The sequence below is a fragment of the Mastomys coucha genome, unplaced genomic scaffold (assembly GCF_008632895.1).
Source record: "Mastomys coucha isolate ucsf_1 unplaced genomic scaffold, UCSF_Mcou_1 pScaffold6, whole genome shotgun sequence".
Lineage (NCBI taxonomy): Eukaryota > Metazoa > Chordata > Mammalia > Rodentia > Muridae > Mastomys > Mastomys coucha.
The window spans coordinates 4,262,063-4,285,895 of NW_022196912.1; the positions used below are offsets into that span (position 1 = coordinate 4,262,063).

Sequence of the window (23,833 nt, forward strand, 5' to 3'; positions counted from 1 at the left end):
GAACATTCCAAAGAGATAAAGGCAGCCCTGCTTTCCCAGTGCCCACAGCACTTCAGCTTCATTAGGCCCCGTGGTGTTTCATTAGAGCCAATGTCATTGAAGTTTTTATGTTCACTTCAAGGCTATTTGTTTTGATAAAGGTTTTTAAGAAAAGGCAGTCAGAACTTTCTGAGTTTTATTTAACTTTATAACCATCTAATTTACTCCCCAATAAAGAGATAAGTAAGCATCCCTGTAACATCAATAAAACCCTCCTGGCATAATTTTTAAATACAACATAAGATTCCACAAGGAGGAAAATGAGTGCCAATGAAATGCTGACCTAGCTATCTAGCTTTCATGCCAAGGGTTAAGGCCTCCACATTTTCTTCTTTATCAACACATACATGCTCTGTAACAGTCAATGATGCTTCTTCTTTAACATGTTGGTGTTTTTCTGAGAAAGTGTAACTCTGACCCTGCCACATGCAGTATAAATGAAATAAGCTCCACAGAGCTGTTAGTCAAGAGTAACCATGGCTAACAAGGTGTAGGGTAACTCAGTGGTATGGAAGAACGAGGGTGTGTTTTGAAGATTTGTCTTCAATCTGAGCTCAGTCATGAAGGCCTTCTATCCCTGTACTTGGTAGGCATGAGGCAGGAAGATCTCTGGAAGTTTGAAGTCACCTTGATTTACCTAATGAATTCCAGGACAGCCAAGTCTACATAGTAAGACCCTATCTTCAGAGAGAAAGAAAGAGACAGAGAGAGAGGAAAAAAAAAAACAGACAGACAGACAGACAGAGACAGAGAGACACAGAGAGATTTGTCTTGTTTTCTCTCAAAAATGACTCTATTTGATTGAGAAAGATCAGTGTCTGATTTAGCACCTCACAATTCAAGCTGGTGTTAAAAGTGTTCAATCTAAAATACTTGTCTCCTTCCTTTCTTTGCAAGTAGAGCTGATCTCAGAGCAACTTAAACCACACCTGTTCCCTGGGCCTTCTTTCATTTATTTCAGTCTCTTGCATTCTATCCTTTCTCTACTGCCCAAGCAACAATAGCAGCCCAACACCACCTCCACCCAGCACCACTGAAGACACACAAGTCATTTTGGCTTGCTCTTCATTTGCCCCTCTGACAGCCTGACCATCTGATGCAGGTGATGGTGGCATGTTTTTTCTCTTTCTCACAGCATGGCTCCAGTTCTTGGGCAGGGTTTCAATGAATGTTTCTAATGTAAAAATGTGCCTGGTGTGTTCTGAAGTAAAAGTATTCTTAGACAAATTCAGAACCATCCCCCACCACCACCACTATGCAACTATATGATTGTTTTGGTTTAGAATTTTTAGCAGAAGGAACAGAACTGACCCGGCATGATATTACATGTCCACAGCTCCAACACTCTAAAACTTTGAGGATCCATTTAGGTATGTATTCAGAAATTGTGATAAACTAGATAGATAGATAGATAGATAGATAGATAGATAGATAGATAGACAGACAGACAGACAGACAGACAGACAGACAAACGGATAGATAGATAGATAGATAGATAGATAGATAGATAGATAGATAGATAGATAGATAGATAGATAGATAGAAATCTGAGGTAAGATAAAACAAGACAAGATAAGATAAGATAAAAGAAACAAGACAATGGCGTGCACTGGAAAATGTCTATAATACAATAACTGAGCAATGTGCTTGGGTGGTTTAATGAAGAAGAAAGTGGGTAGAAGTAATGCTCACTGCCATCTCAGAGGTCCTTCTCTGGCAAGGCTGTGTGCTGTGTACAAGCTGCACTTGAACAAGAACACTGGCTCATTCATGTCAGTTATGACAGAAGCTTGTCTGTGCTTCTAAAACAGCCTTGCAATTAATATACTCTAAAATCCAGATCCAGTAATTAAACTTCTCAGGGCATCCTCTAGAAACACAGTTTGAACTCCTTGGGGATGAGGGAGTTACCATCATAAGCAAGTATAGATACATGATGGATGGATAGATAGATACAAGGGGTGTGTGTGTGTGTGTGTGCATGTGCATGTGCGTGTGCGTGTGCGTGTGCGTGTGTGTGTGTGTGTGTGTGTGTGTGTGTGAGAGAGAGAGAGAGAGAGAGAGAGAGAGAGAGAGATATTGTGTTTATATTAAAAGAAGATAACAGGCTGGAGAGATAGCTCAGCAGTTAAGAGCACTGACTGCTCTTCCGAAGGTCCTGAGTTCAAATCCAGCAACCACATCATGGCTCACAACCATCAATACAGCTACAGTGTACTTATATACATTAAATAAATAAAGAGATAAACCTTTTTTTAAAAAAGAAGAAGCATGAGGCAGGGGAAAAGCATGATAGAGCATCTTTGTATTTAGTGGAGGCTTTTGTTTCATTTCCTGACTATGAAGTCACAGCTCCTATACTTTCTTTCCCAAGACAGACTCAACAGAGTATTTTATTTATTTATTTATTTATTTATTTATTTATTTATTTATTTATTTATCATGGCTCAAAGTAGCTCATATTGACCTCTAGAAAGCAGAAAATACTTACCCACCTGAATTGTGAATTTTCTCACAAACATATGGCAAGTTTTGTGGGCCTTCTAACTATTGGATTTCCATACCAAATATGTTTTCTATTTAAATCTTTTATTTATAATATTTTTGAGTAAACCCAAAACAACAGAATGTACTCTGAAGCAGAAATTTTAGCAGAGAAATGAAGTTCTTTTTTAGTTGTGACTTTCCTAGCTTGGCTATTTTAATGCAGAGAATAGGGGCAGAAAAATTAATGAGATTGTGTATGTTCTCAGAGCAAAAAAAGAAAAGAAAAGAAGAGAAGAGAAAGGAAGAGAAGAGAAGGGGAGAGAAGAGAAGAGGAGAAGAGAAGAGAAGAGAAGAGAAGAGAAGAGAAGAGAAGAGAAGAGAAGAGAAGAGAAGAGAAGAGCCTTTAGTTAAGTAGCCACAAAAGAAACATCTCCTCAAGCATACTGTTCTTCCAGAACAGAGATACGATCCTGCTCTGTAACAAGAAGACTCTGAGATGGTTGCTGAGAAACTTATCTTTGATTTCAGTTCTAAGAAGCCAATGATATTTCAATGACAAGGTACAGGCACTGAGGAAAATGTCCTCCACACACATTCCTGTGGGATCTAAAACAATACACTCTTGGAGCTAAAGATCAGATTTGTCACATATTACGTGAAATGGACAGTGTTCTAGTTTCATTTCTGTTACTATGATAAAATAACCTGACAAAAGTCAGTGAAAGCAGAAGGAAGCTATTCGCCTCACACTTTCAAGCTACAGTCCATGTTTGTCAGGAAAGCAAGGTGGCAGGGACTTTAAAAAGCTCATCACATCATACCCACTATCAAAGCAGAGAGAAGAAATTCACGCATGGCTACTTGTGTTCAGTACCTTCTCTACACATATCCAGCGATCCCACCTAGGGAATGATGCTGTCTACAATAGGCGGGATTTCTCCACATCAGTTAACAATAAAGACAATTCCCGTCAGACACGACCACAGGTGAGCCTGCTCTACATAAGCTCTCACTGACACTGTCTTCCAAGATGATTCTATGTCCTTCCAAGGTAATAATTACAACTAGACATCACAAATACATTGATTGATAACCTGACAATATAAACATTCTATGGCTTCTCTGAGCTGCAGGAACAATGAAGATATAAGAACAGCAACCATGGTCAGGACCAGAAAATAGAGAAAACCACTTGATGTTCTAGAATAGTATCTGGCTGGCTGACATACAGTGGAAACTCAATAAATGGTGATTTTTTTTCTCTTTCTGTCATAAGAACAATTTATCTGTTTTATAGAATAAAACTACTAAAAAATTGAAGTAAGCATTCAGGTCTATCTTAAAATAACATTTTACTGGGGATGTCTTTGAAATTAGTCCTTTGTCTTGGTTATGTTTCTATTGCTGTGATAAAACACCATGACCAAGGCAACTTATTTTAAAAACCATATAATTGGGTTATAGTTTCCAGGGATTAAAGTCTATGATGACAGATGAAAGGCACAACTGAAAGCTCACATCTTAATGCACAAGTGAGAGACTGGGCATTTTGAATCCTCTAAGCCCATCCCAAGGTACACACCTCATGAAGCAAGGCCATACCTCCTAATCTTTCCCAAACAGTTTCATTAACTGGGAACTAGGTGTTCAAACATGACTACAAGGGGGCCATTCTCATTTAAACCTCCACATTCTTCATATCGGTTTGCATATTTGCAAAATGGGAATTATATAGCTTACCTTGCCTACTTTATAAGGTGCTGTGACATCTTTGAAAAATGACTGAACAGAGGGAAAAAAATCAGTAAGAAGCAAAAATCCTGACTGATATTTAAAAGATGATTTTATTCACGTGACCTTTGTCAAGCTGCTAAGCTTCACTGCTCATTATTTCCCTTACAGTTAATACAATCCGTGGCAATTGCATTACTTCCTATGTGTACTTAAATGTTGCTAACATAGTATTGATTATATAGGGATGTGGTACAACCTGCATTCTCTTTACCATTATCTCTCTAAACTCTCATATTTATAAACTATAAGATTTTGGTTCCTCTGTCTATCACATAGACCTCCATTAAAGGGTGCTAGAGAAATTGAGTGACATAGTGCCTTGTAATGAATAGAAGGCAGCCTATGTTTTTAGAATCCATGCAAGAAATTGTCAGCAACAGAGAGCACTGTGTAGAAGGTAAGAACACAATGAACATTTGCAATCACAGAGCTTAAAAAACACTAACAATGTTCCACAAAGTTGGATCTCTCACCTTTGCCCATTATCAGTTCTGTTCCCTGTTTTAATGTTGTACCACAATGAACTCAAGCTAAAGAAGGAAGGTTCCATCAAGGCAGAGCATCAAAATGGATGGAGATCCATTTCTATGTTAATCGTTGAGCCGTTGTAATAAAAGAGAAACTTACACCAACTTATGTAATAGATGTTCCTATGACTGGAAGCTTCAGAAATGAAAGCCTGGTGAATTGCTGTACCAAGCTTGATGAGGTCATGGAAAGTTGTAGAGAGACATGACTGAAGGCAGGCATGATTCAACAGTTATACCCAGAAAGGCCTTAGCCAGACTTGTTTGTTCAGAGTCTTCTCTGCCATAGATCAAAGATAAAGATTCCTTTGCTATAAGATAGGCACCTCTCCTATTAGGGTCTCATGAAGTACAGAAGAAGGGCAGAGACATCATGACCTGACTCAGAAGACTGAAAGAAAGGTCAGAGATACCTACCTGCCTCTCATCTTTCCTCAAATGCAGAGTTGCCATACTTCCAAAACACACACACATATACATGCAAATGTACACATACACACACACAGACACACACACACATACACATCCATCCCTGAATTTATAGTAGAACCTCATGTAAACACAGAGACATTGAAAAGGCTGAGGCAGGAGGATAGCTGCCTAAGTTAGAGGTCAGCCCAGGCTACATAGGGAGTTCTGCATCAGCTTAGACTACGGTATAAAATCTCATCTACAAAAACACATAAGAAGTAGAAAAACAGAAGCATGCACACAAGCACATCCATCCCTTACCTCTGACCATCCTAGGTTCCCCAGTCCCTTAACAGTTCAGGGGACTCACATGAACAGCAGAAACTGATAGGAATACTACAATTGAAATATAACTGATAGGCCTTCTATTTAAACATGACAGACTAAGAAGTACATTTCTCTTTGCTTCTCCTTAAGTCCTATTAAAATAATGGCCATGATTAAATTGTGGGAAGTGGGAGGTAGATGGCCTGTGACAAATGACCAGAAAAAGCTAAACCTTAAAGAAAAGGTGGATGTGTCACCGACTCCAGAAAACTTTAAGAGTTGGAGTCATAAGCTGGGTACATGCCTGTAGTCCATGCACTCAGAACTGTGTGAGAGACAAAGACCTTTTTGTGATTCTACAAACAGGAAGTGCCATCCAAAACCATAGGATCCTGCTGTCTGTGCACAGCTTGAGACTGAGGAAGTCACAAATCCCTTCAAAATCCTGCTACTGACAGTCATGGTGGCTTGAGAACCATTTATTAACTTATTAACAGTCTTTTCTTTTTAAAATTTATTTATTTACCTATCTTTTTTTATTTATTGTTTTTAATATAGGGTTTCTCTGTGTAGGCCTGGCCATCCTGGAACTCACTCTGTAGACCAGAATGCCTCAACCTCAGAGACCTGTCTGCCTCTGCCTACTGAATTCTGGAATAAAGCGCACCATCATGCAGTCCCAATATGCAGTCTTTTCAAAGCCAGCTCAAAGGAGTAGGACACCCCCTTCAACAGTGTGACTCATCATCAGAACACAGCTCAAAGGAGCAGAACATCCCCTTCAACAGTATGGAGACATCATCAGAATATAGCATAAATGCTGTCAGGCACTCAGCCTGGAAAGCAATGTCCACACAGCAGCTTCTCAGGTCTCTAAATCAAATGAAGTCTGAAATTACACTTCTGTGCTTGATGTTAGGTCAAAGGAAATGCCAATATTCTTATCAAATGAATGGCCTATGGGTACTCTTTTCTCCTTATGTTACTTTATTTAGGAAAAGTGAGGTTTTTAAAACAAATATTTTGATCATCTGGGTTTCATTATCTGACATAATGTTTTTTTTTCCTTTCATTTTTTTTTTCAATGCTGAGATTCAAACTAAGGCCTTGACTGTGCTATGCTAGGCAAGTCCTCTACATCTTAGCCACAGCCACAGATGTTGGACACACAGATTATGTATATTTGATCCTGGCTTTGAGATATATATGGTGGGGTCCCTCATGGTGCTCAAACTGGCCTTGAACTTGCTCTGTAGTGAAGATGACCTTAAATTTCTGATTCTCCTGCTTCAACCTCCCAATGGCTAGGATTACAGTCTTATACCACCATGCCTTGTTTTATGTGGTGCTAGGGATCAAAGCCAGGACTTCATATGCTAAGTAAACACATGACCAACATATGCCCATCAAGTTTTAATATAGGGTCTGTTTTAGTTACTATTCAATTGCTTTGAAGCAAAACTATGACCAAGTCAACTGATAGAAGGAATCATTTAACTGAGAGCTTGCTTACAGTTTCAGAAGGTTGGTCGATGATCATCATGGTAAGGAAGGTGGTGGCATGCAGGTAGACATGGCACTATAACAGTAGCTGAAAGTTCACATCTGGTATGCAAGTTGCGGGCAGAGAGAAGAAGATCAAGACTGGTCTTGGTATAGGCTTTTGAAATTTCAAAGCCCACCCCCATTCACCCACTTCTTCCAACAAGGCCACACCTACGTCAACAAGGCCACACCTCCTAATCCTTCCCAGACAATCCACTAACTGGGAACTAAGTATTCAAATATATGAGCCAATTGGGCTATTTTCATTCAAACCACCATAGGGTCAAAGCTAACCTACACTTCCCACTAGGAAATTTTTGCTTCTTTCAACCTATGTCACCCCAGACACCAGTTGAAGCATGAAGGTCTCTAAGATCACCATCAAGTAAAACACCTGGTTATAAAAACAGCAATATTCGCCATCATCCTTGAATTCCACAGAATCTCAAGCATGCCTTAGAACCCTGGAAAACTCTTATGACCACTATCGTGCTAACAGGACCCTAATTAGAGTTGGATGGAGAAAGCAGAGGGCATAGTCTGGCAGGGTTCTGTGTGTAAAACTCTGATCTCCACAAACTCAATACCCTAGCCACCCAGCATCAATGTATAAACTCAGTGGACTTCTGTGAACAGGGATGATGGCCCAACTTTCAGCATTCAGAATTTTGGAAGATTCATTAAACTAAAATGACTGCATCAGGAAATCACACAGCTCAAACTATCCAACCACATGCCTGTCTTTCTGAACTGACAGACCCCCATCTTGTGTCATCTCATTAGCGTGAACTATCAGGTCATGTGTGGACAGAGTAGACCACCAGCAACAGCAACAATATTCCCTCCAAGGCAGGAACAGAGACAATGAGCAGATCCCTTTTTAAGTGAATGTTGATTCTCACTACAATGAGTCTAGAGCAAGGTTAAAAGACACAAGTCATTGGAAGCATGTATGGCACTCAGTCACACAGATCATTGGGCTTTATGCTATGGCCTTAATGAACAGTAGACATGTATCCAGATGAAATGGAGGGATCCACTGCTTATGCTGGGACTGGGAAAAGAAAGGTGAATTGCCTAAGCAAATTATAAACTAGACTCTTAAAATAATGTGTCAAAGTTAATCTTTTAGTATTGATGTAGCAGTTAGTGAGAAGGACGAGTATAGCAAAAGAAGTATTGTCTCCTTGAAACCAGTGATTGGAGGTGATTTAACTAAGCTTGGATTTAAAAATAAATAAATAAATAAATAAATAAATAAATAAATAAATAAATAAATACATAACTTCTAAAATATCCAAGGACATCATACCTGGGGCAGAGAGGACTCAAAAAGTAGGAAGTATGAAAAATCTAATTGTGCACCCTGTGTGGAGGCTGAAAAAATATACCAAAATGTGCTCTGTAAAAGTATAATTTCCCAGCTTGACCTTTGCCCAGACAGGGGTCAGGCTCTCTCAAGGGGCCATCTAAAATGCCCTATGCCATACAGCCCTTCCCTATCTGATGATTCTACAGAGGGACAATGGAAGTTCTTAACATGACAGATCCTCCAATTAGACACAGAATTGTTTTGTAAGAAAGTGAAGCAGCTCTGAGAAGTGTTCCTCTAAAGATTTCAAAAAGTAGACTTGTATGTGTGTATGTGTGTGTATGTATTCAGAGCGTATGTGAATGGGTTAGTGTGCATGTATGTGTGAGTGTGTGTGTGCACATGTGTTCATGAGCATGTGTGTGCATGTGTATGTATTCCTGTGTACTGTGTGTATGTGTGTGTGTGTGTGTGTGTGTGTGTGTTTGAAAAGAAAAATTATAATGTTTTGCCCTGCTTCCTGATATCTGCTTCCTTTTCCTTTCTCTGAATTTTCTGAAATGTCAACTCAACTAAATCAATATGACCTGGAACTTTAAAAGAAGAATGAGGGAAAACTTTCATATGACAACAAAACTTGGATTCCTTCTCTCAGCGAGTTTATAACCCATATCACAATATTGTTTGGCTGGTAACAGAATGAGTATCCTAAGAATCCAAGGTGAATGCAAACTGAGACTCAACTGAATCTGAAGAGAGGATGTGACATTTAAACTGAGTTAAAGAAAAAAAATCTGGAGGAACTTTAGTCCATAGAGAATGGAAGAGGGAGAGACATCCTAGAGACAGAGCTAGTAGTAGGGAAGGCTCACATACAAAACAGAAAATGTTCACCAAGGAAGTTTGTGGCGTGAAAGGATAGCCTGAGAGAAGAGTCTGTTTCATGTTACAATGATGAAAAGCTTGAGAGAGGCCATCAAAAAAAAAAAAAATGAAGCTTGAGCTCATGCTTTGGGAGGTTGAGAGACTATGGTAAAGGTTGTCTTGCTGGCAGAGACTCATAGCAGTGATGAGAGTAGCGTGGCAATGATAGGAGCCAGGGACTCTATACTAGTAGTATATCTATCTGGTCTCTCTCCCTCTAAAACCATGAGGATTAAAATAAAAAATTAAAAAATAAAAAATCCCATCCTATGATCCAAAGCTAAGCACTTTACAAAGTTCCTATCTTTGAACACTACAGGCAGACTAAGTGCCCACCCTCTTTCTACCTCACAAAAAGGATTGAAGTTCAGTATATGATGCCTTGCAGACAATACAAACCATGTCCAAACCACAGCAAGTACAAAGCAAGGTCCAAGCCTCTGAGAACATTTCCATAGCAAGTGTGAACCATGACCGGTGCCCCTGCAAAGACGTCACAGACTTTTAAACTGTTCAGATAAACAAAGCGAATCTGTTAAGAGTTGTCTGGTTTCTAATGTCAACTTCAAATGTTTACATGATAGAGAAACAGAGGGCAAATATTAGAGTAGGTATATGAATAGGACTGTGGCTTCTATTCTAAGTTGAACAAAGTATTATTTCTTAGAGAAATAATATTACCTAATTATGTGGTGGCTCAGAAGGTACTTTTCTGACCCCAATTTTTTTCTGTGATCCATATCACTAGGTGAAATTTAAACATATAAGCAGATTCACAGGGACATACCATCAGAGGCAAAACAGCCTAAAGAAAGAATTCAATTCTAAAAAATGCTAGAATTCTTCAAATTCCAGCCACACTGGGTACAGGCTGATAATTCAAACTAACTTTATTTCAATGTCACAAATCTAAGAGGACTGGAGAATTCACTGAATAGACAAAATTGGTATTCTCAACAGAATACATGATGGTTACAAACTAAACAGATGTATTTAAACAAGAATAAGCCCAGTGTTCCAGTGTAAGGTGTAGAACATGCAGCTTTATAACATAAGAAGAAAGAATTAGAAATCACAAATGTCCTTCACCCACATAGAACAGAAGCAGATTTGGGCTCTGTCTAAAGAGGTCACTGTCCACAGGTAGAGTAGGAAAAGTCAGGTCTGTACTCCCCAGACAATGTCCAGTAGTGTCACCATACACCCTAGATAAGAATCTAGACATTCGAAAGTGGAGACAAAGACAATCAATAGAGCTTGGCCTGAAAAACATCAGTCTATGGACATGGCTGACTTCAGGATCAGGAAGTCTCACCAAACAGAGGGATTATGCTGCATGTAATTTTAAAGCTCCATGCTAATTCCTGCTAGGCTCTGGGGCTAGCAGCAGCCCACCAGCTAGTCAGCCCCCACGGTAGCTTGGTCAAGTTCCTCTGGTCTCTGTTTGTTCCTAAGAACTCCTGGAACTACCGCTTGCACTCCTCAAACTGACCATCCCGGTGGTTGGCTACTCCGACCACCCCCACCAATGACCACTCTTCAGTTTTACCCTCTCTCTTGCCCACCTAAATCATAACAAATGGAAAACACCAGACAATCTTAATATTTAATATCAGCCAGATTTGTACTGGTAAATCTCTAACCCCAATATGCTCATATAAAGAACACACAACTCAGTTGTAATATTTATAAGCTACGTGCCTAGATTGGGCACTACTCTATTCGCAGCTATGAGATCCCTTGCTACTGTGACTCCTCCAGGATATGTGGTTCTTCTCCATCTTCCACCTCCTCTTCCTCCATCTTCTTCCCTCCCCTCTTTTAAACTTCTTACCCCACCTTTTTCTTCTACTGTCCAATCACAGGCTCTAGCCTTTATTTGACCAGTTAAAATGGGAAGCAGGGTCACATGAAATCACCTGAGTATGTGATATGCTCCTTGTCAGGGGCAGGATTAGCGTCAAAATACAATCAGCACCAAGGCAATCTTCAAAAGGATTAGCTTAATTTTACACTTTGTAACTCCCAAACTTTCCAAATCCCAGAACATGAGGTGTGACAAAGTACCTTTTTGCCATTTCCAAATACATGAGGCAACCTATGGTATGTGGTTTAAATACTGAAAGTGTTAGGACTCGGAGAAGCTTGTAAGATAACGTTTGAAATCCAATATGATGTTCAAGGAAATCTGGGTCTTAAATTAGTAGAATGTAATTAAGACATATGAGTAGAAAAGTGGGGATGATAACTTCCACCTCTATGTAAGAAAAAATATTCCAAAAGAAAGAACAGAAGTTAGCCACAGAACAAATGCTGGTCCATGCTCTGCCTATCAATATAAATAGACATTTTTGCAATATTTTTTGTGAATCTGATATGTAACAACTACTAATCAACCATCAAGTCACTTGGAACATGAAGTGGAAGATGAGCAAGAGAACTGCGTAATACCTAGGGTCAGAGGGAAAATGTTTAATAGAAGTTATAAAAGTTTAAGCTTAGAGTCTAGAGAGGAGATGTCACAGAGAATCACACTTGTGTTTTTCTCAGGATTGATTGCAGTAGAAGCAGTGAGATTCACCTGAAATAGGAAATACAAGTAGTGAAGACAGTGACAAAATGCAGGAAAGATATTGTAGTGTCCTAAGTCAGAAAAGAAGTAATAATAATATTATTATACATAATAATAATATTATAAAAATAACAATATGTAACAGCCATTGTCAATAATGTCAGAATAAACAAGACTTAGATTTCTGAATACCTAAGAATGTTGTTGATGACAGTTGGATTCTCTTAACAGATGGTAGCTCTAATCATTCAGAGAAAATGCAATTTTGTTAAAGATTAATTTGGTCCTAGACAGGAATTTAAAGAATGTGAAGACTATCAAATGGATAAATCAAGAAGGCAGCAGGATCTGACTTACAGTTCCAGAGATTTAGTCCATTATCATGATGGCAGGAAGCATGTAGCCTGTAGGTAGACATGATGCTGGAGAAGGAGCTGAGAGTTCTACATCTACATTAGCAGGCAGCAGAAAGAGAATAAGATATACTTCCTCCAACAACGGCACTCCTACTCCAACAAGGCCACACTTAAAAATAGTGCCACTCCCCATGGACCTATGGGTACCATTTTTATTCAAACCACTACAATGACCAAAAATTTAATTTACATCATGACCTGAGATTTAAGAATTCTGAAAATAAAGAAAAGAACCTTTTAAAAGATAGATATTAAAGAATTGGAAAAAATAGCAAGAAATTTTTCAACAGCAACATTGTTCACTATAAGGCAGGCAGGTAAGACTATATACTCTGAGGAAATTATGCCCAATTTGTAATTTTATACCCAGCCAAACTATGGATGGAGAGTAAAGGTAGATGTCCTGGTAAGATGACCGGCCTATGTGTGACAAACTCAAGTGTCAAAATAAGAAGTAAAAAGTAGACTCCATTACAAAGAAAGAAGAGAAAGCCTCAGAGATCCAGGAAATGGATGGTAGGACAGCTGAAAATTGGAGAGAAACAGAAAAGTGAAAAGCAACAAAAAAGTGGAAAGGCAAGCCAGGCACAACTCCACCAGGGTGCCTGGAGGCAGAAGCCTCATCTGTAAGAAAACCCTGGTGACAAGAAGTTGGCATTGCTACCCACAGGACAAGCCCATAGCTTCACAAGTGTTAGAACTGGCTGCAGTCTCACTGAGCAGAGACTGTTGCAGCAGGACAAGGATCAGCAATAGAGAGATGCTTCCTCAGCCCTGAGGGTAAATGCCAGGCACCATCTTGAAAGGAAGCCTGCTGTTTGACAATGAGCTACTCTAGGGGCCTGAAAACCAGGAACACTGTATTGAGAGAGCCAGAATTCAACCTGGCAAAGCCCCAGGATGAGAAACTGCCCAGAGAAATAAAAAAGGCCAGAAGCTGACAAGCCAGAGTACAGGAATCAAGAGAATGTGACCCAAACAACAGTGTTGAGAGAAAGTTAAACCTACCTCTGATGCCTGGAAACAGTAATCATCAATTGGGAATTGTTTGATAATTCAATAGCCTTTAGCCTAAACTCAACAGGTGTATAAGCCTCTGGACCCAACTACCAGGTACGAAACTCACTGCTGTTGAGTTCATAAACTTGGAACCTCCACATGTGCATCTCTCCACTGACGTTTAGTCAGTTTCAAAGTTCAAAGGCGTGTCCATATCACAGTACTATAGTTGCTTTCCCAACCTCTGCTAGAACATTGGCCACCTTAAAGGCTACAACCAGGGAAAGTGGGAGAGCCTGCATATTCTACAAAGAGGAAAACTAAGTGTGGCCAGTGGTAGTTCCCATTATAAGAAAAAGGGGTAGGGGGAAGAATCTGCTAAAGATAAACATCAAACACTTGTCCAGTTCAGTACAGGTTAATCAGGAGGAGCTGTAAACATTACATACAAAAGAAATTAAAATTCTCCAGGTCCTTGTGAGATGGCTCTAAGGCTATGGGGGCTTGTGTTGCCAACCTGGTAACCTGGGTTTGATCTCTAGAACTCATATAGTGGTGAGACCAGAGAACTTGCTTCCCAATGTTATCTTCTGATCTCCACATACAGGCCATGGCATGCATGCCTACAGACAGAGAGATGGGTATGATAATAAATTCTTAAAAATGTTTAAAACCATCTTTGATAAATGCACCAAGAAATTGACTAGAGAAAAAATATCTCTCTTTCTATATTTGAAGGAAAAATATGTGACTGGCTAAAAAATATTTGGAAAATTTATTCAACCTCCTAGTCATAAGAAAAAAGCAAATTAAATCTATTTTGGAATTCTCTCAGCCAAGTCAGAATTGCTAGCACCAAGAGAACAGAAGACAGCAAACACTGGTAGTAACATGGGGAAGAAAATTACTCATACATCGCGGGTAGAGATGGAAAGCAGGGAGGCCAATATGGAAGATTACTCAATAATCTACACATAGAAATCCTCCATGGCACAGTTACACTACCTCTGAGTATTCACCCTCAAGGGTCTCTGTCAGCACACAAAAAAGATGCTCACATGTCCATTGTATACTCTTCATAACATCTGAGAGACAGAACCAACCAACAGACAATTACATGTGGGTATGTAAAGAAAATGTGGGACATATACACAATGGATGTTATTCATTTGCAAAGAAATAAATGGACTTTACAGGAACATGGATGAAACTGGAGATCGTGCTGCTAAACAGAGAAAGCTGGACTCAGAAGAAACAAATGCCACGTTTGCTCTCCTAGATAACATATGGATGAAAATTATGTATGTTTATATATTTCATGACATCTATGACAGGGAAGTAGAGAGTATGTTACAAGAAGAAATAAATATAAATGGGAGGACATGAAATATTAGAAAGCAGACAGGGGCTAGTTACTATTGAGGAGGATGAGGGGAAGGGGAGGGCAGAGAAGTGAATATGAACAACAGAGAATGATATATGTATGCAACTGTCACAGTGAGACCCATTCCTTTGTACACTAACAAAAAAAATGATATAAAACATAAAGGAGGAGCAAGTTTCTTATATGCAAACCTTTTTTTAAAATTATATTTCCCATGTTTGCTTTCTCAGGAAACTTCTGGAAGATAAGCTTCTGTTAAAAAAAAAAAAAAAGCAAGAGTTACTGAAAATGAAAAGGAAACATAGGAGGTGTTTAACAGGTGACTTGGAGCAAGAGAATTAAAAAGGACTCAGGATACAAGAAAAGAGTGAGTCTCTGAGTAATAACTGGCAGCTGTTCTATAGGGCCGCCATTTCAGGTTAAGACAGGACAGAAAAAGGCTCTGAGACAGAGGGTTCCAGAAGAAAACAAAAATGATAGATGGTATGACAGGCTCATAGTGAGAAGGAATAGATTGTGAGACATTTTACAGAGTTATAAAGGAAGTAGAAAGACTTAGCAAAAGATTGGAAGAAAGCTAAATAAAATGTGTTAAGAGACAAAAGGAACTTCTGGAGAAGCAAAAGGAGCAAGGTAGGGAAAACATATTGTAGCTCTGGGATCTGCATCCAACTAGTGTCAACATAGTTACTAACTATGAAAAGAATGAATATGCATGCTATCAAAGGCATGACAGAAGTGCAAGGGTTGTAACACGCGTGAGTGATCGCATGTCATATCACAGATCTATTTCTGTAGAACACCACTCCCAAACTGTGCATTGAAAGATGGCAGACATTCTTCCCTTCACACAGCTTAGCCATTTAGACTAGCTTCAGATAGGCCTTCAGTTATGGCTGCTACCACCTGGGGGGGCTTGGTAAAGAGAAACTGTATAGAATGGTTTCACACTCATATTGAGGACTGGCTAACTGGCAGCTAGCAGGCCTAAAGGACATCCACCTTCTGTGTTTCATGTGGGCTACCACATTCCCAGGGCTAAACCTGTGCTTATCTATGAGAAAGCCTCAGGACAAGGGCAAGAGCAAAGGTGAAGGTTCTCTCCATCTGGCTTTAGAAGTGTCATTGCCAGAATATCCTATTGTCCACAGCAAGTCATAGCCCCCCAAAAGTCCAATGGAAGAGAAATAAATTGTATCTCTTGATCAGGGCTGTTACAAGCATGGACAGGAGGATTTATTGTGGGCTTAGGCCAAGCCCTCTACTATAATGACAGATAAGACTGTATACTCCATAGTGAGAAAGCAGTGCATTTGAAACATAAAATGAAAAATCAGTAAATAATCATTTAGAAAGCAATGCAAGTAGCTAGGGAGTCTAAAGCACTGCCTCTGAAGACAGGGTGGAGTAGAGAGAGGCAGAGGAGGGGCTGCTGTTCCGTAAGTCACGCACCAACAGTCTGACACTTAAAACTGCATGTGTTTACTGTAAAAAGCAAACATGAACATCAGGTTAGCTGAACTAACCATTCCAAGTATGGCCTACATTCCAGACCATTGAAAACGGGGTCTCGAACAGACAGCTATACCAATCTTCATTTATCTCAGCATTAATCAAAGCAGCCAAAGGCAGAAGCCAACATATCCCAACCCAAACAAAGTGAAATATATATATGTACTATGGAATAGGAAGTAACTCCTGACTGGTTCCACAGCACAGATGACCCTTGATGACATTCTGCTGAGATAGTTCAGACCCAGAAGATCACTACTTCATGAGTACACTTGCATTCAAACCATCGAGGGTAATCAAGTTCATAAGAATGAGAAAAAAAAAAGGTAGTTACCAGGTGCTGGGAGAAAGGAGGACTTACTATTTAATAAATTTAATAAATATGGGTTTGGAGTTTGGAAAACTTTTTAAAAATTGAAAATAGCTGCTGGTAATGGTTACATGATAATACAAAGACACACATAGTGCCACTGAACCATGTGCTCAAAATGGTGAAATGATGTTTTTATATATTTATTACAGCAAAAAAATGCAGACGTGATCCTGCTCCTTTACTTCAAAATAACCTTAAACTTGTCCATGAAAGGATGGAAAGCTCTGTCTTAGTCAGGCTTTCTATTGCTGCAATGAAACATAATGAACAAAAAGCAAGTTTTGGAAGGAAGAGTTTATTTGGCTCACACTTCCATATTGCTGTTCAGCACTAAAAGAAGTCAGGACAGGAACTCAAACAGGGCAGGAACCTGGAGACAGGAGCTGATGCAAAGGACATAGAGGGTGCTGCTTATTAGCTTGCTCCTCATAGCTTGCTCAGTCTGCTTTCTTATAGAACCCAGGACCAGCAGCCTAGGCATCCAAAATGGGCTGGGCCCTCCCATCAAGCTCTAGTTAAGAAAATTCACTACCAGCTTGCCTACAGCCTGATCCTATGGAGGCATTTTTTTTAGTTGAGTTTCCTTTCTCTCAAATGACTTTAGCTTGTGTCTGTTGACATAAAACTAGCCAGCACAGACTCTTCCAGGAAGGTGTAATTCTAAGGACTGTCTGTTTGCTCTCCTTTTTTTCTTTTCTTTTCTTTTCTTCTCTTCTTTTTTATGAAGAGAAGACTTGAACACACTCAAAAGCTGAGATAACAAGTAAGGACTTGAAGGTCCTCAGGGTTGAGAGGAAGGGTATCGGAACAAGTGTCTGCTCAATATCTATGAGGGAGTGATGAAGCCTTTCCCCACTAACTGTGATAAAGACAGCAGTGTGAGTCCCTCCCATCATGAGATTGCCACAGATGACAGCAACATCTCCCTCCATTCCTGAAAAGTCCTTGTAAAGTCATACATGCCTCAAAAAAAAAAAAAACCCTACAAGGAAATACATCAACTGACAAGAGCATTTACCAAGCTCTATTCCATTTATCAATCTCTATGACTGGTGAACTAGTCAGGGGAAAGAGAATTTTTTTTTTATATTGAATATCAGAATCAAAATTCCTGCATATTTCCAGTTGTGTTTCTATATTTATAGTTGTGAGCTACAAATACTTTCCTGGTTGAAAGGGCAAAATCTCTTGACATCACAGAAGAATGGGTCTCTTGGATAATGTTATTTGTGGTATTCAGGGTCATCTGTGTCTGCTAAGAATGAATAACAGAATACTTTGAGACTTATTCAGTTTCTTAACTGGGTGTTAAAATGGTAGAACAAGCTATGGAGAGAGGAATACTCCAGAACAACCACAAGAGAGAAGATTCTCCTTGTCTTGCTTAGGGTTTCTACTACTGTGAAGAGACACTATGAACACGGCAACAATTATGAGGGAAAAAAATAAATAACTGGGGCTGGCTTACAGTTCAGAGGTTTTGTCCATTATCATCACAGCAGGAATATGGCAGCAAGCAAGCAGACAATGTCCTGGTGAAGTTGATGAGAATCAGGTCAACATGCAGGAGAAGTGAAAGCTACACTGGCTAAGGCTTGAACATCTGAGACTTCAAAGCCCACACCCTAGTGACATCTCCTCCAACACAGCCACACCTACTCTAACAAGGCCACACCTCCTAACTGTGCCACTCCCTATGGAGGCCATTTTTGTTAAAATCACCACATTCCACTCCCGACCCCCACAGGCTTGTAGCCATAACATAATGCAAAATGCATTTTGTCCAACTTCAAAAGTCCCCCAATGCTCTATAACAGTCAGAAACATGTTTAAAAGTTCAAAGTCTCTTCTGAAACTCATTCAATTTCTTAACTGTTATTCCCCATAAAATCAAAATCAGAAGCAGATCACATACTTCCAATATACAGTGGCACAAGATATACATGACCATTCCAAAAGGAAGCACAGTTAGGAAATACTGGACCGAGGCAAGACTGAAAACCAGTTTGGCAAACTCCAAATGCTGCATCTCAATGTCTGATGTCAAAGCACTCTTCAAATCTCCAACTCCTTTCAGCTTTACTGACTGCAACATACTTCTCTCTCTCTGGCTGGTTCCACTACCTGTTAGAAGCTTTACTCAACAGATATTACATGACTCTAGCATTTCCAACATTGAGGTCTACAAGGCAATCCAGGCTTCACCTTCACAGCTTCACAATGAATAGAATCTCTAGGCTTCCATGCAGGGACACCCCTGACCCAACTGGCCACAGTGGCTTTTCTTGGTCTCAGAGGGAGTTTCCACAATCACTTTCCTTACTTCCAAAGCAAGAGCTACATAGCCCAAGCTGCCAAGTTCTGCAGCTTTCTGGGGCTGGAAAATGATCCCTGGTTCAATTATATCTTCACCAGCTTTTTGGTTTTGATGATTTTCTTCACTGGCTAAACTTATTCATCCTGAAACTTAATCTTTAGACTAAGCTGGCCTTTAACTCAGAGATCCAAGTGCCTCTGCTTCTGGAGTGCTGGGATTAAAGGTATTCACCACCATCCCTGGCTCTGAGTTTTTCCTTAATTTCTTTTCACAAGTTGGAAGATTAGTTGGGTGTCATCCTGCTCTGGAGTCACCACTCTCTTTATTCCATTGAACACAGCTCTTAGCTCCACTCAACCTCCTGGTGCCTCTTTTATCTTTGAACTTGTTCAGCTTGCTCCTTCTCATTATAGATCTACATAAGTGTGGCCACTAATAGCCACTCAACAGAGTAAATACTAGGCTATCTTGACATTTCCTCTGCCAATGCAACTAATCCAAAACTCTTTAGCCTTGGGTAGACTTGGACAAAAAGCAGTATATTATTTTCCCAAATATCACAAGAATGATCACTAGGCCACATGTTAATCTCCTTCCTCTCTGAAAGCTTTGAGCCAGGCTCCTGCAGTTTAAATAACCCTTAGCACCATTCTCCTACTAGGATGGCTGATTAAGCCTTGATTACAATGTCCAATTCCTTTTCTAGCCCCAAATCCCAAATTGTTCCATATTCTTCCCAACAAAAGTGTGCTCAGGACTATCACAGCAATAATGTACTCCTGGTACCAAAATCACCCACACTGCCCAACAAAAAAGGTCAGAGGTCTTATTATATCGTGTTTACCTAATAGGCTCATACCTCCTACCCATGCAGGATGGGTGACTTTAAGAGGGAGAAGAAGCCCTCACATCAGAGAGGAAAAGAGTGCCCTGGAGATGTACTTTGAGACAGACTTGCCACCCAAGTTGAAATACTGGGATAAGATAACCTGAAATGAGCTCATTAGAATTTGATGGATTATACAAAAATGTAGTATTAGCAATTTGGAAAAAAATGAAAAGAAGGTACTAGCATCCATATAACCACCTAAGCAAAGAAATAGCTCAGTGGTGGCACCCTTCCTTACCTGAGCTTTTCGTTCTTTTGAAATAACAACTCACCACATTTAACATTGGCAACATTTTTTTTCAAGCTGTGACCATTCCTCAAAGACATGAACTTTATCAATTTATAAGTAAAGAACAGTAATAAATACTTCAACTCCTGTTTTAATTTTCCAAGCCTTTACACTGACAACTACATTCATCTATCTCCCTACAGAAGATATAGTAAGAGATGGTCTGATAGAGAAGCAGCAACTACTTAGACAACATTCCTCGAGTCTTGCTGTGGACACCAATCCAAACTGCAAAAGACTTTCTGTTCCCAGACTCCCTCGCCCTGAAATTCTAGGGCCAGTCTTACCCTCTGATCTATCCAAGGTCTGATCTTAGATCATTTTGGCAGGATTCAGGTTTTGGAATTTGTGTGTTTCCATGACAACTGTGCACCCTTATAGAATCTGCCTCTTCAGGCAGCCTTTTATAGATTCTTTCTGGAGGAATTGGAAGCAGGGAAAGAGGGGGTGGGGATGGAGAAAGAAGAAAAGGGGCAAGTGGGAAAATAATAAAAATTAAGAGGAAGAGGGTTCGTGTGGGAAGCTAGTGACATATCCCACAGCCTAAGGTTATAAACAGTGTTACACTGCTTAAGGTATGAAAGACATTGGAGCCTTTCTAGTGAGATTTACATTTTGTCTCTGTCTCTTTCTCTTTCTTCCTCCCTTTTCCCTCTCTACCCCCTCTTTCCCTCTCTCCTTCCTCCTCCCTTCTCTTCTCCCTCCTTTCCTCTCTTGCTCTTCCCTTTTTCTTCCTCCTTTCCTCTCTCCCCCATCCTTCCCTCCCTCTCTGCCTTCTTCCTTGTTTCCCTTTGTCCTTTCCTCTCTCCCTCCCTTTCCCTCTCTACCCACTACCTCCCGCTCTTCCCCTGATGCTGAAACTTCCAGCACCACCCTAGCTTTTCTCAATGTATTTCTCTGCATGAACGTTTATTCCTTTTGGAATTTTGACCAATAGGCACTCTAAAATTTTCTCCCTTCTCTTTTGAATGTTTAACATACAAAAGTGAGCAGGGAGTCAGCTTCCAGTGGTGAAGTCACTAATCATGACAACACTCAAATTGCAGACCTCTGGCATAAGGAAATTTTTTTTTTTACCATGGCCAAAAGACTAAGGTAGACCCAGGCCCTCACTATGGAGGAGAGCACAGATAAACACCATACCACAAGCTTCCAAAAATTTTTACAAAATTTATGAAGCTACAGTGATCTTCAAGATGTTACAGAGATAGCATATGGGTGTGCATCACACACACACACTCACACACACACACACTAAGTAGTCTCCCCATCACTTTATAACACCTACTCTTCCCACCTTTAATTTACTGGAAATGACACTAATTCATTTTTTTCTTACAAGCAATTACTTCAAAAACTGTTAAAAGAGCAATAAGCATTGCTCTTTTTAGAGAATCTGTACAGCTCTTCCAAGGGAAGGTCAGAAAATAGGGGTATGGGAAGCAGTAGCATCATTTTCTTCAGAAAACTCTGTTCTAGTGGAGATTAAATAAGTAAATAAACGAACAAACAGTGCACCCTGTATTTTCTAAGAATTAATATTCTCTGCAATGAGCCTCTTTAAATGTCCAAAGAAACAGTGACATGTTTTTTCAGTAAACTTATGTATGGCTTTTACAGAGAAATATGAGTATGTACAATTTACTGATAAAAGCAAAACTTTAGATTTTCTTTCCAGTCATTGTCTAAGGTGGGACCAGCCAGGAGAGCCCGGGCCTCAGAAGGGGGAGAGCAGTTGAGACAGGGTCCTTCCTGCGTCCATCTGCAACCAGTAGGTAGGGCTGATCCTCAGGCTTCTGTGAGATAGTTGATCTCCCAGGAGTACTGACATAGACCCTCAGGAAGAACAAGCTCCAGCCAGAGACAGCAAGAACATCTAACACCAGAGGTTACCAGATGGTGAAAGTCAAACACAAGAATCGTACCAACAGAAACCAAGACTATTTGGCATCATCAGAACCAAGTATTCCCACCACAGCAAGTCCTGGACACCCCAAAACACCTGAAAAGCAAGATTCAGATTTAAATTCAAAACTCATGATCCTGATAGAGGATATTAGAAAGGACACAAATAACTCCCTTAAAGAAATGCAGGAGAACACAGGGAAACAGATAGAAGTCCTTAAAGAGCAAACACAAAAATCCCTTAAAGTATTACAGGAAAATACAACCAATCAAGTGAAGGAATTGAACAAAACCATCCAGGATCTAAAAATGTAAGTAGAAACAATAAAGAAATCACAAAGGAAGACAACTCTGGAGATAGAAAACCTAGGAAAGAAGTCAGGAAACATCACCAACAGAAGACAAGAGATAGAAGAGAGACTCTCAGGGGTAGAAGATACCATAGAAAACACTGACACAACAATCAAAGAAAATGCAAAATGCAAAAAGATCCTAACCCAAAATATCCAGGAAATCCAGGACAGGAGAAGACTAAACCTAAGGATAATAGGTATAGAAGAGAGTGAAGATCTGCAACTTAAAGAGCCAGTAAATATCTTCAACAAAATTATAGAAGAAAACTTCCCTATCCTAAAGAAAGAGATTCCCATGAACATACAAGAAGCCTACAGAACTCCAAATAGTTTGGACCAGAAAAGAAATTCCTCCCAAAACATAATAATCAAAACACCAAATACACAAAACAAAGAAAGAATATTAAAATCAGTAAGGGAAAAATGTCAAGTAACATATAAAGGCAGGCCTATCAGAATTACACCAGACTTCTCACCAGAGACTATGAAAGCTAGAAGATCTTGGGCAGATGTCATATAGACAGTAAGAGAACACAAATGCCAGCCCAGGGTACTATTCCCATTCTATGGTAAAACTATTCTATGGTAAAACTCTCAATTACCATAGATGGAGAAAGCAAAGTATTCCATGACAAAAGCAAATTTACACACTATCTTTCCTCAAATTGAGCCCTTCAAAGGATAATAAATGGAAAACTCTAACACAAGGAGGGAAACTACACCCTAGGAAAAAAAAACAAGAAAGTAATCTTTCAACAAAACTAAAAGAAGAGATCCACATGAACAGAATTCCAACTCTAACAACAAAAGTAACAGGAAGCAACAATTACTTTTTCTTAATATCTCTTAATGTAAATGGACTCAATTTCCCCATAAAAAGACATAAACTAACAGATTGGTTACATAAACAGGACTCAACATTTTGCTGTATAAAGAAAAACCACCTCAGTGACAAAGACAGACACTACCTCAGAGTAAAAGGATGGAAAACAATTTTCCAAGCAAATGGTCCCCAAAACAAGCTGGAGTATCCATTCTAATATCCAGTAAAATCTACTTTCAACCTAAAGTTATCAAAAAAGATAAGGAGGTACACTAGATACCCATCAGAGGTTCATCTACTCTCAATTCTGAGCATCTATTCTCCAAATGCAAGGCATCCACATTCAGAAAAGAAACTTTACTAAAACTCAAAGCACACACTGCACCACACACAATAATAGTGGGAGACTTCAACACCCCACTCTCATCAATGGACAGATCATGAAAACAGAAACTAAACAGAGACACAGTGAAACTAACAGAAGTTATAAAACAAATGGATTTAACAGATATCTATGTTCTATAGAACATTTTATCCTAAAACAAAAGGATATACCTTCTTCGCAGCACCTCATGATACCTTCTCCAAAACTGACCATATAATCAGTCACAAAACAGGCCTCAACAGGTTCAAGA

At 39.5% G+C, this 23,833-nt stretch overlaps 2 long non-coding RNA genes across 2 annotated transcripts in view; both read right to left on the reverse strand.

Annotated features, from left to right (window-relative positions):
• Positions 1–23,833, reverse strand: part of LOC116080112 — a 112,070-nt gene that overhangs the window by 41,692 nt on the left and 46,545 nt on the right. The window lies entirely within an intron of this gene.
• LOC116080113 lies at positions 14,952–20,454 on the reverse strand. Its single transcript, XR_004114313.1, has 3 exons — positions 20,405–20,454; positions 18,091–18,154; positions 14,952–14,989 (listed from the first exon to the last, which is right to left on the reverse strand). It is a non-coding gene; the product is annotated as an uncharacterized LOC116080113 (long non-coding RNA).